The 15,216-nt window shown below is 40.8% G+C and overlaps 2 pseudogenes; both read right to left on the minus strand.

Moving 5' to 3' along the window:
- Positions 1–10,341: 10,341 nt before the first annotated feature.
- Positions 10,342–11,531, minus strand: LOC143305048 (protein RRP5 homolog; annotated as a pseudogene).
- Positions 11,532–12,417: 886 nt separating this feature from the next.
- Positions 12,418–13,585, minus strand: LOC143302420 (uncharacterized; annotated as a pseudogene).
- Between the last annotated feature and the right edge of the window lie 1,631 nt (positions 13,586–15,216).

Raw genomic sequence — 15,216 nt, forward strand, 5'->3', positions numbered from 1 at the left:
TAACAATAACTCATCACGCTAAGCCTGTTTATCGTGTTTTGTTTTTGTTTTAGTCGTTATTTATTTTACTTTTAACTGAATAACGAGAATGGTTTTGTATTAATTGACAACGCAACAGTATTTAAAATTGGCTTCGAGATGATAATTAATATAATAGATTTAAATGTTGTAAGATTATGAAGTATGATAGAGAATGCAATTGCACACGATGGAACACAATAGTACACTAACACTACCCTTTGGGTGGCTTCGACACGGTTAATACCTGCTGGATTGGCACATGAATATCAGTAGATCGATGAATTGAAGAAAGTACATGTGGGTGGTAGCGAACACGGTGGGGTTTTCTTGTCACTGGGGTCAACTGTGAGTTGATGGGATAGGGGAAATGTAAATGCAAATGCTTATATGCAGTGGAGTGTAGGAAGTAGGGATCACATAATAGTTTGAACGACGTGATGAGACGCGCACGTGTCACACGGTTGCCATATTGGTAAGCGGGCCCCTTCTTTAGGGGCTTTATGATACATAAAGGAGTGGTGCCATCTACATGCATGAAGTAAAGTATTATTCAATATGAAATGGTATGTGTCAATCTGGCTAAGTGGGTCACTTGGTAGCAATGGTTAATTAGGAAAGCTTAGTAACAAGTACCGAGGGACATCTATGCAGTAGGGCTCGATGTGCGCTGTTACGGTGGAAACCCCATGTACCTCCGAATTAAAAAGGGTTTACCCTCCAACGGGCAAGAAAAATCATAATTATTGGCGGAATGAACAGTTGATGAAGTTAAGAAAGGAGGAGGTGATGACGACGAGAAGAAGAACTCAGAGAGCAGTGGCGTGAGGAACTGAAGACGCGGTACAGTGGGTTCAGGAGTTGCAGAAAAAGAAGAGGCAGACGAGGAAACTGATTCGAGCCCTTGTCGATGAGCTTTTCTTAACGAGACCGAGGGGAAATATAAGTAGAATCCACGGGAGTATTAGTGTCAGCGAGGGCTTGATCACGAAGGAAGCGCTACTGGATGCCGGAGCTGAGATGAACCGGAATAAAGCGGTTGGTGTAGATGGCATACCAGGAACGATGGTAAAAGAAATTGAAGATTGCAAAATTACGTGTTGAACAGTGTTATCAACTGAGCACGAAGAAATTCGTTTTTCTTGAAAATGAAGCTTTATACGGAAAGATTTTATTCCACATTTTTCTCTTATTTTTGCACGTAAAATAACTTCCATCTGCTTAATCGGTAACTAACCAAATTTATATGTTTCAAACAGATTTCCAAGATCAATTTTCTCGAAAACAAAGCCTGTTATTCTTTATATCTTTCTTGTTTTTCTTCGTACATAACTGTTTTTCGTTTGTTCCTAGTACTTGACCGGACCTTATGTTTCACATATTCTAACATACTCTATTCATATAAAAATTCGTATTATAATAATCGTTATTTTCGATATTAAAATTATTATTAAATATTCGTTTAATTAATCTTAAAATTCTGATACAGTTATGAAAAGCTATCAAAATAATGATGTCTAGATTTTACAAGTATGCCACAAAATATATGTAGAGTTTACATTAGAATTAATGTTAGGGGCGTGAAACGAATCTTCGTTTGGGTTACACGTTGTCGTTATGCATTAGAGAAGACATTGACTAGTGCAAATACGATTATCATAGAACCGGACAAGTAACCGTGGTGATTAGATACTCGAGAAACTAATGACAATGATCCTAGGTTCAATAACGAATCGGCGGTCGACGGGATGATAGATGAACGTACTCACAAAATCTAAGTCGGACGCGTAATATTCACTGGTCGTAAAGGGTTACTCCTTTCATCAGTGAGATTGCGAGCGAGAATGCCTTTCCCGTCCCGATGATGCCACAGAGGAAAACTATAATGGGGTGTGTCTAAGGATACGAGATCATCGGATTCGTCGAGAAAAGCCTTCGTTCAGAAAGTAAGAGAAATTGGCGTTGCTGCTAATTGGTCAATCTCCATATCGGTGGTTAAAAAAGATGCTAGCCGCCCTCGAGGGAAAGTTGCTAGTGGGAGACGCCGCTCGTTGAAAAATAGGTCTCCCCTATTTTCCCGTAGTTGGGACAAAGACCGTTTGTCTGTTTGAAGGACTTTAGTTGACTAAATCTTAAGATTTATAACAGGCTCTCGGGCTAGCTGAACATGTACTGCGGAGACGCATCGACATCTGGCAATCATCTTGCACGAAGAATAGGGTCCGCGTGTGGCGAGCCACGGGACAGAAACCGTTGGAATGTTTACTGTCGAGTGTTACAACTATTTCCTTTTTAAAGAGAGCTATAGAGTTACTCCATACCTTTGTTAGACAAAGCGTTCATTCCTTGTCCGCGGCTACGTTCGGCGACTGACTGTCGCCTCGAGCCCAAGCTCATTATCACAACTCTCGAACAATTACAATCGGATTGAATAACTACAATTGTTCAATTACAGCTATAGTAGACTCTAGGTTACAATGTTGCGGGATTATCCAAAATTCCAAAGGCTCCGGTGTTCTTTCATCTCCGACATATATAGATGAAAGGACACCGGGTCCTTCCTTTGGAATCCATCGGAAAACCCCCAATATTTTAGCCTCTATAACTTAACTCGATTACAATTGTTCGAGATTTGTGATAATGAGCTTGGACTCGAGGCGACAACCAGTCGCCGAACGTAGCCGCGGTCAGGGGATGGACGCTTTGCCTGACAAAGGTATGAGGTAATAGTATAGCTCTCCTTAAAAAGAAATAGTTGTTGCGGCACTCGACAGTAAACATTCCAACGGTTTCTGTCCCGTGGCTCGCCACACGCAGACCCTATTCTCCGGGTAAGACGATTACCAGACGTCGATGCATCTCCACAGTACATGTTCAGCTAGCTTGAGGAGCCGTTATAAATCTTAAAATTTAGTTAACTAAAGTCCTTCACACAGACAAACAGTCTTTATCCTAACAGTCCCTAAATCTCCAACACCTACTACGGGAAGATACGGGAAGTCTGCTTTTCTCAAGGACGACTCTTCCCGCTAGCAACTTTCTCTCGAGGGCGGTTAGCATCCTTCTTCAACTACCAACATAGAAATTAACCAATTAACAGTGACTTCCATTTCCCTCACTTTCCTAAGGAAAACTTTCCTTAACGAATCCGATTATCTCGTACCCTTAGCCACACTTCCGTAGCGTCATCGTCACAGAAAGACAGTTCCTCTACGTTCCTTGAGTAGTCATCATTTTAACTTATATCGCGCACTTTGCTCAATCGCCACCTTAACTCGTCGTCTATCAGTTGTAACCGAGAATTGCGAATCGTTAAGTGTAATCGCAAGTTCTACGCAAAGTATAGAAAGAGAGAATTGTTAATAAATATACGGTTTAAATATCTCCGAGTGTTTCTTTGGCACCTATCACGTCCGACACACTTCAAATTCAGACGACATGATCCGTTAATTTCGCGATTTCCTGTGTCTTCTACGTGACACTATATTCCATTATTGTGTGGAAGAGAAATCGAATAATATTAATAACTTAAAAAGGAAGAAACAAAATCAAGAGAACATGGTAGTCGCCAAAAGAATAAAAATTGAAAAGTTACAAGAAGTACCAAAGATGAAAAGCAAAGGGAAACGAAACAGAGAAAAACGAACGTGTGTTTAACGAACAGGAGAAGAAAAGATTAAACTGAAAGATACCAAACCTTCCAAAAAAGATTTGAGATATGCGCTTATCAATGTTAATAATGGTGACGATAACGAGCAGAAGCCAAGGATATTTGCGTATGGATTTTACTGGGATAACAACCCTGATTTAACTCTCCTTCAACGTAAAGAGTAATCTAGCGATTGTGAAGAAAAGCTAAAACTGAGAAATAAGAAATTAAGTGCCGCTGAACGTTGAGAACAGAAAACACAGAAGGAACGTGAAGTTCGTCAAAGAGAAGAAGCGCTCGTCGATAACCAGTTATCAAATTCTGCAGATCAGTTCGACAGATTAGTTTTAGCAAGTCCAGACAGTTCAATAGTATGGTTACAGTATATGGCGTACCATTTACAAGCAACAGAAATAGAGAAAGTAAGTGCAGTGGCGACAAGAGCGGTGTAGACGACTAATTTCAGGGAACAGAAGGAAAAATTAAACGTTTGGAAGGCTTAGTTGAATTTAGAATCGAAATTTGGAATTCCTGACTCATTAAATGATGTTTTTCAAGAGGCAGTGAGGTCTAACGACTCACTGAAAATATACAGTCACATGTTGACTGTTCATGTCTGGCTGGCAGGCAGATGGAATTAGAGAAAAGAATTAATACCATGATTGGGAAGTTTAAACATATTCCCGAGACATGATTTAATAGTGGAGAAGAATGATTAAAAATGGGTTTGAAGGATAAATCGAGGCACATTATGCAGAGAGCATTGCAATCTTTGCCAGCATCTGAACGTAACAAGTACTTTCTCCAGGACATTCCTATAATTTCATTTATGAAGTAAGCACTCTATGAAATATCAACTCTTTTTAGTTATTATTATCGCACAACTTGTCTTCTACATAGTATTTCTTTTCGAAAGCAAATCTTACCATGCAAATAGGCGTAATACTTTATTCTGAGGAACTTAATGAGATATATCGTTTTGAGGTGGTATGGTGATAGGTGCGTAAGGAACTACTCTTGGTGTTTTTAACGAATAACAGTTTATTAGAACTGTTACGACCGATCGCGGAGAGACGCGGTCGCTAGGAAAACGCGTCAGCGAGAGGCGTAAATTCTCGCTACGATTCGGTGAATCGACGCCGCGAAGTAGTCGTTCCCCTGTTTCGGGTAGGATAACAGAGGTGGTTGATTGAATATTACACAGTAGTAAGTTAGGTCACCGTTTATTCCACAACTTATAACGAGGATAGTTACACTGGTGCGTATGTACGAGATGAGTGAGTGACTGATCTGCGGGTGTGTATACCCGCTCGAAGGATGTTGACCGTTCGAAGGATGTGAAATCAGTGTTTTTGGGAGACGATGCTGTCTCGGTGGAAGGCTAAGGATCGGTCCCTCCAGCGCACGGGACCATCGGATTTGTTGGAGCCGATGTTATTTAGGAGAGTGAGGGAATAGGCTTCGTTTTTAATTGGTTAAACGAAGGGTCTTAACTGTCCTCGAGAGAAAGTGATTAATGGGGGGAAAGTTGCCGCGTGCGTGACAAAAAAAAACAACTTTCCCTTGTCCTGCCGTGGTAGACAATAGTGTTTAGCAACTCCTCGGGACCAGATGTTTGTTTTGTTTAAAGGACCTTTTCTAGTAAATCTATGATTTATGGACGGTGCTTAAGGATAATGAGGGTACGCCGTGCGGACGAGCGGACCTCTGGTGTCCTTCTGGCCCGCGGTGTGTGACCTGGGCCAGGCAGAGAGTCGCGCGGCGTAACATCCTCCCCCCGTTGAGAGGGTACCGATCAAAATTTCATTAAAGGTGGAGTTAATTGGAGCAGCCGCCCGACTCCTTGTTGATTGCTGATTGTCCTTATTCTGCGTGATCGGGTTGGCTCGTTGGTAGGACGCGCTGCGTGGCACGTCGTTCCAAGATGCTCGTTGCCGTATGACTTGTGGTAGTCTGGATGAGGCCGTTGTCGCCAGGGTGACTTCGAAGATACGGTCGAAGGCCCGTTGCCTGGATGGCACGTTGTCCCCTTTGTAGTCTGGATCGCCGTCTTCCTCGCCGATGCCGAGCGATTTCCAGGTGAAATTCACGACCCAAGAAGTGTCGTGAATCTTGCTTCTGGAAGTGTCGTTAAACACCTCGGCCCAGGAAGTATCGTCGAAGGGAACGTCGGTGATGCTTGGTGAAGATTCATCAAGCGCGGTGCGGCGGTTTGAGGTTGATTGGGAGGCTGGACTCCCTCCGATGACCCGCTCGAATCGCATTCTCTTAGTGATGATTCTTGATAGAGGAGAAGCGTTGGGCGTCGTGATTTGGACTTGTTTTGCCATTGGAGAGTGTGGTAGCGTCGTTGCAGCCAAGGGTGACTTCAGGGAGAAGTTCGTGACACGCGACTTGTTCGGTGTGGCGCTCTGTGAACTCAGCAGCGAATCGTTGAGATCAGATAGAATGTTCTGTAAATTACCGATACCATTTGAGTGATTAGTCATGGTATTAATAATGAGGCAATGATTCTGAGTAGGGCCAATTGCAGGCGTAGCACATCTCTGAGGTGGCGAAGTAGGAGTCTTCGCGTTACGTCTCGAAGTGTGACTGTCCGATGCAATGTTTCTAATCTCGGGTGGTGCAGATGACGTGATGTAAGAGAGATGATTGGACGTCGATACGTTGTGTTGGACGTCCATCGTAGAAGTATTGCCCGAAGAAACACTGCCCCTGGATGGTTTGAGCACAGTGGATTTCGAAGCCTTTACAGTAGGTTTCGACTCGACGTTGACCTTGTAACTATCCTGGATGGGATTCAACCCGTTACTATCTAGGTTGTGGGCTGCGGTTAAAGAGTCATGAACGTTCGATGCTAATGTGGTTGTCGTCGGGCCGCGTTTAGGTGACACGTTGCGAGTGTGATGCGATGAGCTTCGCGTGTCTTGCGATGGGATCGGTGGTCTCTGGAACCTGGTCTAGGAGCCTTGTTGCTGCATTCCGGAGGTTTTAGATTCGCTACTCTCTTGGAGGCATCCGTTGAGGAAGAATTAAGTTCGATGAGAGCGCTCAATCGTACTACCAGATCCACATAGACATCGAGTAAGTCCACAGGTGCGAAGTCGTCGAGCTCAAGTAATTGGTCGTTGACAATGTTAAACCGTTTCCAAATGTCGTCCACTTGTTTTCGATAAGTTCTTAAGGTGGCCTTGTAGTGCTGACCAGACTGTTCGTATTCGTCGAGTGATTTCGATACGGCCTGGAATTGGTCGCTTAGATTGCTTCGCTCCCGATGCAAGGAGGTGATTTTCTCTGCGTTTCCGGTTGCCATTGTTTGTTAGATAAGTGGAATGGTTATAACTTACTTCTGTTGAAGATTGTCCAGTTGCGGCAGGAGGTTGCGTGGTTGCGTTTTAACCACCGAATTTTACCTCTTCAAGGGTGACGATCCTTGACGTTACTGACCTCGCTGGGGGGTAACGCTTCCGCTGCTGGTTATGTTGGATTCACGTGGCACTGTATGATAGTGGGTGTCACTGGTGTGCGCTTTTCACTTGACGCGTGATGCGGCTTTGAGGATCGAATGATTCGACCGGTTACGTGTCCACACTTTTCACTTGTCACTGAATCCGGCTCGAAAGATCGAATGTTTCGACCGGATGGGTGACAAAACTATCCACTGCCACTGATAATCCGGCTCGAAGGACCAAGTGTTACGACCGATCGCGGAGAGACGCGGTCGCGAGGAAAACGCGTCAGCGAGAGGCGTAAATTCTCGCTACGATTCGGTGAATCGACGCCGCGAAGTAGTCGTTCCCCTGTTTCGGGTAGGATAACAGAGGTGGTTGATTGAATCTGACACAGTAGTAAGTTAGGTCACCGTTTATTCCACAACTTATAACGAGGATAGTTACACTGGTGCGTATGTACGAGATGAGTGAGTGACTGATCTGCGGGTGTGTATACCCGCTCGAAGGATGTTGACCGTTCGAAGGATGTGAAATCAGTGTTTTTGGGAGACGATGCTGTCTCGGTGGAAGGCTAAGGATCGGTCCCTCCAGCGCACGGGACTATCGGATTTGTTGGAGCCGATGTTATTTAGGAGAGTGAGGGAATAGGCTTCGTTTTTAATTGGTTAAACGAAGGGTCTTAACTGTCCTCGAGAGAAAGTGATTAATGGGGGGAAAGTTGCCGCGTGCGTGACAAAAAAAAACAACTTTCCCTTGTCCTGCCGTGGTAGACAATAGTGTTTAGCAACTCCTCGGGACCAGATGTTTGTTTTGTTTAAAGGACCTTTTCTAGTAAATCTATGATTTATGGACGGTGCTTAAGGATAATGAGGGTACGCCGTGCGGACGAGCGGACCTCTGGTGTCCTTCTGGCCCGCGGTGTGTGACCTGGGCCAGGCAGAGAGTCGCGCGGCGTAACAAGAACTAATCAACAATCTGAGTTAACAATTAATAATCAACAATTACACTTAACAGACAACGGGTAACAACTAACAAATAACGATAGACACCGAGATGTCGTTCGTCGCGTTGCTATCGAAAGGGACCGAGGAGTTACACTTCTAATGACGCAAGACAGACTGACCCTGCTTTTTGTTTTTCTTCGCGCAGATCCTTCCCTTCGTAGCCCATCGATATCCCCACTAGCGTGCATTCATAAGATGTGCCGCCTGTGCTGGCGCGTGTATGCTCTTCCGAGAATTCGGCGGAAAGAGTGTGAGGATATCGATGATACATTGGGCACGTCGGTGTTGCGCTTTGGTGGCGTCGCGCTTTGTATCCGGAGCCGTTGAAAAGTTCCGTGGCCCGTGCCGCCACAGTTTTATTTTAGAATGAACAGTATAAGACAGATTTATCTTTAAAATTCTTCAACAGGCTCTGATTTTTTTGCTTTACAAGCTGCAGGCAACTGATCCTAAACCAGATGGAGGAACCGGCTACACCGGGGCAATAAGCAACGAGCCAACCCACGTGCGACTACATCACGAATCAAGAACATTATATCCAGAGATGAATTTACCATAGACCTATGGTACGATCCATATTTTTATGTCCATAGTCTATGACTACATTTAGGAAGAAGTAGACGGTGGCCGCGCGGTTTTTGATTTAGCTTCTCAATTTTGGCTACTAACTATTAAAAATTTGTAGTTCGTCCAAAAATTCAAAATGTGTCTTTCTTCAAATTGATCAATGGTACACTTCATACAGAGCATCACATAAATGAATCGGGTAGATATCTCGAGTCGAAACAATATAAATCTACATTATTTAATGTCTTCAGGATGCATCATGGATTATCTCAAAAAATATGCTTAAGATAGACGCAAAACGTAATAACCACGAACGGGAAGTACAAAAACGAAGACTTCTTGGACAAGGGTATCTACCTGGGTACCTACAAAACCAACTTGTATAATTTCAGGCACAATTCAAATGTCGCCGAGACCTCTGAAGAAGTCAATAGCGCCGACGTGGTTGTAACGATCGGTTAGCTAAAACTACTGCTGCACAATGGAGCAGTTGCGTCCCAAACGTACTAAAAGATTTTTGATTAGACATATTCCTGGTTTTGTCATTACAGAATAATCAATAAAAAGGACGCACTTAAGATCAGAGAAATTGTAAATATGTCAAGTTATTATTACCTTTTTCATTTTTATATGTATCAATATTAATAGTATTTTGCATATGTGGTAGAAAACTTTACATAACTGGACTGTTTTAGGTATTGTGTAATTAAGGTTGTATTTTCGACCAATCACGGGGAGACGCAATCACGAGGAAAAACGTCAGCGGGAGTCGTAAATTTCCGTTACGATTATAATAATCGACGCCGCGAATAGATCGATCTCCTGATTTCTGTTGAGATAATAAGGGTGGTTGAGGCGGTATAGCGCTGCGATTAACAGGGTTATAAACTATATATTTTCAACAAGTTGATACCGTTGTACTTACAACTTACGCCGTTGCGTATGATATATGTCGTAGACGACGATTTAGCGTATGAAGATGCGATACACATGCACAATATTCTTTGGTAATCGAGCAAGACCCTTACAGTTGAGTTTCTTGTTGTAGTTGACGTAGCAATAGAGGAGACTGATGTTCCGCTCTCATGCAATTACGGAGGAAAGCTCGGTGTGGGTATGTTTTCTTGAACGAAGAAAGCGGATTCGTTGCTCACACTTTTCGTTAGTAAGGTGAAAGTAACGATATGTGATGCCTATTGGTTGTAGTCATGTTACTGAGTGGTGAGAGGAGAAGGAAACCTCCTACCAACCTTGCTAGGGGGTGTCATTGTTTACGGGAAAAAACCGGATTTTCCGTTAGATAAATATCCACTTTTTCCGTTAGGTCACTACCCGCAGTCTCCGTAATTTTTAAGAGCGCCTAATAAACCTAAGCACCTTTCCAATAACCCTCCATAAACCGAAAACCTTTCTAGGCTTAAAAAGTCCCTCAGGACAAAAGGATTAACTTAAAACATGTGTTAAAATAATGACGTTGGAAAGTTAAAGTTTTATGGTGGGGCCTTAGGTTTATTGAGGATCTGTTTAATGGTGCTTGGGTCTTGACGGTCTGATAATGAAGGACGTCGCACAGATCATCTTGCGCGAAGTAACGAAGGTTTTGCTCACATGATGTAATGAAATATGTGTCAAAACGTTTTATTATTTTTAATCATTTTGTACACTGCTTCTCTAGATATTCTACAGCCATTTGTTGAACACGAGTCACGTCTTCCTCAGTACCATGCTGCTCTTCAAAATTGATGAACTTTTTAAAGAGGATCTTCACCTTTCTAGGCGGTAATGCCTGAACAACTGCTCTCTCTAGAACTTTCCTGTAAATGCAAATTATTAGAAGGTAAATGCTCTATGAAATTAAAAAGACAAAATATAGTTGAAAAAATATTTTTACCTTCCTATATCAGTATCATTAGATTTAATTAGAGAATCAACATAACAAGACCATATATCCACCCGTTTCGGATAAGAACTTAGAATTTGCTCAAACAGAGTTACTGCTCTCTCTTTATTTCTGTAGTGTACATACGTTCAGATGCTGGCAAAGATTGGAATGCTCTCTGCATAATATGCCTCGATTTGTCCCCCAAGCCCATTTTTAGTAACCCTTCTCCACAATTAAACCACATCTCGGGAATATGGTTAAATTTTCCAATCATGGTATTAATTGTTTTCTCTAGTTCCATCTGTCTGCTAGCCTCGACATGTACAGTCAACATGTGACTGTATACTTTCAGTGCCTCTTGAAAAACATCATTCAGTGCTTTAGGAATTCCGAATTTAGACTCTAAATTCAACCAAGCCTTCCAAACGTTTAATTTTTTCTTCTGTTCCCTGAAATTAATCGTTTTCGCCGTTTCTCTTGCAACTGCTCTTGCTTTCTCGATTTCTGTTGTTTGTAAATGATATGCCATATACTGTAACCATACTATTGAACTGTCTAGACTAGCTAAAACTAATCTGTGGAACTGATGTACAGAATTTGGTAACTGGTTGTTGGCGAGCGTTTCTTCTCTTTGACGTATTTTATGTTTCTCCTGTCTTTTTTGTTCTCGACGTTAATTTCTTATTTCTCAGATTTGGTTTTTCTTCTACTTCATCTTTACTATCGCAAGATGACTCTTTATCCTGAAGGAGAGTTGAGTCAGCATATTCCAAATCTTTTTCGGAAGGTTTGGTCTTCCAGTTTAGTCTTTTCTTCTCCTGTTTGTTCAACACACATTCTCTTTGAATATTCCTTTTCTAAATCTTTCTCTGGTTTTTCTCTGTTTCGTTTCCCTTTGTTTTTCATGTTTCGTCTTCCCATATCTTTTCAATTTTTATTTCTTTGGCGAGTGCCACATACTCCTGATTTTGTTTCTTTCTTTTTAAGTTATTATTATCATCCGATTTCTCTCTCACATAACACTTCTTTTCAAATGCAGATTTTATGACGCTGAGAGGCATAATATCGGATTTTTGGGAATTTAATGAAGAGTAACATTTAATTTTAGAATGAATAATATAAGGTGTTAGATCTAGCAGTAAACTATTGTAATATCGAAAAATAAGAATAGAAATTTTTTTTTTCGATTACTTACAATTTATTAATATTAAATTGAATATACAGATATAAATTGGACAGAGAACGATATTTATTTAACGGAACTAAATGCAATACTCGTATCTATATCAAATAACTTTACAGTTATTTGATCACTCTCGTCACAACGAATCTAACACACACACTCTCTCTCTCTCTAACAACTCTATCAATTCTCACGACTCTACTCTTCGACGACTCGAAACCTCTAACGACTCTACTCTTCGACAACTCGAAACCTCTAACGACTCTACTCTTCAACGACTCAATTCGCTCTGATCTTCGCCAATACACTCCTGCTCGGTCGTGCTCGCTCTTGCTCTCGTCCTCTCACACACACACACTTTTCGGCTCACATACTTTGGCCTCTCAATTGCCATTCCTTGAAATATGAAACCGTACCTCTGTTTTGACACTGCTTATCCTTTCTCGCGTCGCTGTTACTAGGCGCTCTTGGATGTAAACAAACCACGAAAGACGACGTACACGGTGCTTTCTAATTTCAACCGATCTCTAATTCAAATCTATTCTACGATATTACACTATTTATGTGGCGACGTACAGTTATCGCAGCTAAAGTTCCGTTGCCAATACCTTGAAGGAATATCAAGATAAATCAATTTGTCACCATTAAGATTCTACCACGTAGCAATTTACCGCCAGGAAATTGTATTTACTTATTTTGTTTGGCACTTATTTTATGCATTATTGACGATAACGTGGTTATAATCGTCCCAGAAATTTTGTCCCCTATTTTCTTATTCTCGGAGTAATGATTCTTAGACACTATACCTAGCAAGTTATTCTGCAATTGAACAACCAACCAATCAGGCGTAATTTTTTCAATCTTTCCAGTAACTCTTTGTCCTAATTTGACAGATGCAATGGGTCTGTTTTTGTAATATGAATTTCTTGAAAGTTCTACTAATTTATTAAAATACAGGATCAATGGATCCAATGCTGCCACTATTCTACTTTTAGGATTAGATGGATCATCGTATATTTTCTTTAGCGACAATGTTAGTCCTAATTGTTGTTCTTTCCTGTTAATAGAAAATATTTTTGTCAATAAAATTTAGTTTGTATGCAGTAGATTAAAATTACTAACGTTACTATGGGACACATATCCAAATGGCGTACATTCTGCAACTGGTAAAATAAGTCTTATACCATCTGACCCCATATCTTTGATCGTACAAGGTATACAGTCTCCTATTTTCAGTTTTTCAAAATTCCTGTACCTTCCTTGAGTTGCAAAATTCCTAATTAAAATTAAATTAGGTACTGTAGCAAATACAAGAGCTGAAAGTGTATGATCAGGAACATATTTTGATGCTAGTAGAGCTGCAATCTCCACACAAGGTGACATGTGACCAGCTGGTAAAAATCCTGTACTAACAGTTTGTCCTTTATATCTACTGACTCTTAAATATAATCCCTGGGTGGATGATTCTATTATTGTGCCCTCTACTTCTTCATCGAGAAAGCGAGAGAGCGGGAATCAAAGACTAATGTAAAATAATGCCTAGCATAATGCTAATGCCACGTATCATATAGTTGCTGAAACTTTCATGCTTCCTACATAGATATAAAGATAAATTGTTTCATTATAAATATTAATAATAAATATTAATTGAATAAATATAGATAACAATGACCACTATAGGTTTCATATATGAAGTATTAGACCGAACGAAGTATGAAATATACTAGTACTCCTTATAACATTTATAATAAAACAATCGTCTACTCAGATTTAATTTTTTCAATTTATAAAAATATGAATTTACACGAACACCCGTACTTTACTTATCATTACTTCCACAACAACGTTCTGTTTCTAATGTTCAGATTTTTGTAACTGCAGTTAAACGTGACACCCACATAAGCACGCATCATTTTTTTGTATTCTGCTACAATAGCACATGTAATAGTTCTGCTCATAAAGAAATTTGACAGGCGTGTAATAGACAAAAAATCATTTATAAAGTCGTTTCCCCATTTACCCTTGTGCTACGTGCATTGTTTTTTACATGAAAATGCGACGCACTTACAGTTCGCCAGGCCTATTATACCGACTGCCAGTCATTCGGCTAATCCGTTTCCCATTCTTATTCACCATTCTTCACTCGTCCTTCTCCCGTAATCACTGTAGCGGCACATGAGTCAGAGGACAATTCAAATCATGTTGTTGTTTTGCCTTACAAGTAATGTAAGAACAAATAAACTCCATGCAAAACAATGTCGCCGCTTCGTGCAATCGTAGATCAAACGTAGACGAATTCGAATTTTCCGGTTCTCCCCCGGCCAGTATAAATAAACGGACGCGATCGCGTGCGTTTTAGTGTGGAATAGTATCGAAGAGCATTGAAATGTATCGAACAGTATCGAACAGTACATATAAAGTATCGAATATTATCTACAGAGTATCTCCGATTATTTATCGAGTTACGCGACGAACATTAATGAGTATTTATTCCGCGTCTTGTATTTTGTACCAACGACTCACGTATTCGGCTGTAAATAATTTATTTATTTATTTATTCAAGATATATTTGACGGACTGCGACAGCAATATTTCGCTCTCGTTATTTCGCACAACCTATCATCGACCAATTTTCCACATTGGTGACCCCGACGTGATTTGAGTTAGCGAAATTTAGTATTGTGAGTCTGAGTGCGCTAACAATGTTGAGCGAAAACACAACGGTTGCGACTAGTCAAACAATTCGCGTGCCTCCGCTGAAGCCGCAGAAGATCGTGTTCTGGTTCTCTTTATTCGACAGACAACTCGCGGCGGTGGGCGTCACGGGTAACGAAGAAAAATCCACCGCCCTTCTCGGGTGCCTCGAACCAGGATATTTAGAACGGATAAGGGACATTGCATTGGATCCCCCGACCACCGGACAATATGACCAACTAAAAGATGAGTTAATACGAAGTCTGTCCGAGTCCGACAGCGAACGGGGAAAAAGGTTGGTAAAAAACGAAATTATGGTCAACAATTAAGCACTGCAATCAACGTAATCGTGAGTATGTGATACACATGATTATTTGACTTTACGCACGTGAGCTACCATCCATCATAAATCTTATAATACTATACTTATAATTAAATTACAAATTTCAATCCATCATCTTAGCCTTAAAACTTACATACTAAATTAATAATTCAACACTATTAACGCCCATATTTATATAAATAATTTATTTCCATATTTATAATATGTCACTTTGTAACATAAGCAAGTCTCATACAAGTACTAAAAATACTTATAACCTAAAGCACTTAACTATCCAATTAAGTCATAACGTCAACTCTGCATCTAAACTACTATTCCTTTTCATTCTTCATCCTAAAAATCCGTCACAGTTACCACTCAGTCAATTATAATACCATCACCTCTGTGTACACACAATATATAACAGTATAAAACTCCTCTTAAA

The sequence above is a fragment of the Bombus vancouverensis genome, unplaced genomic scaffold (genome assembly GCF_051014615.1).
Source record: "Bombus vancouverensis nearcticus unplaced genomic scaffold, iyBomVanc1_principal scaffold0077, whole genome shotgun sequence".
Classification (NCBI taxonomy): Eukaryota; Metazoa; Arthropoda; class Insecta; order Hymenoptera; family Apidae; genus Bombus; species Bombus vancouverensis.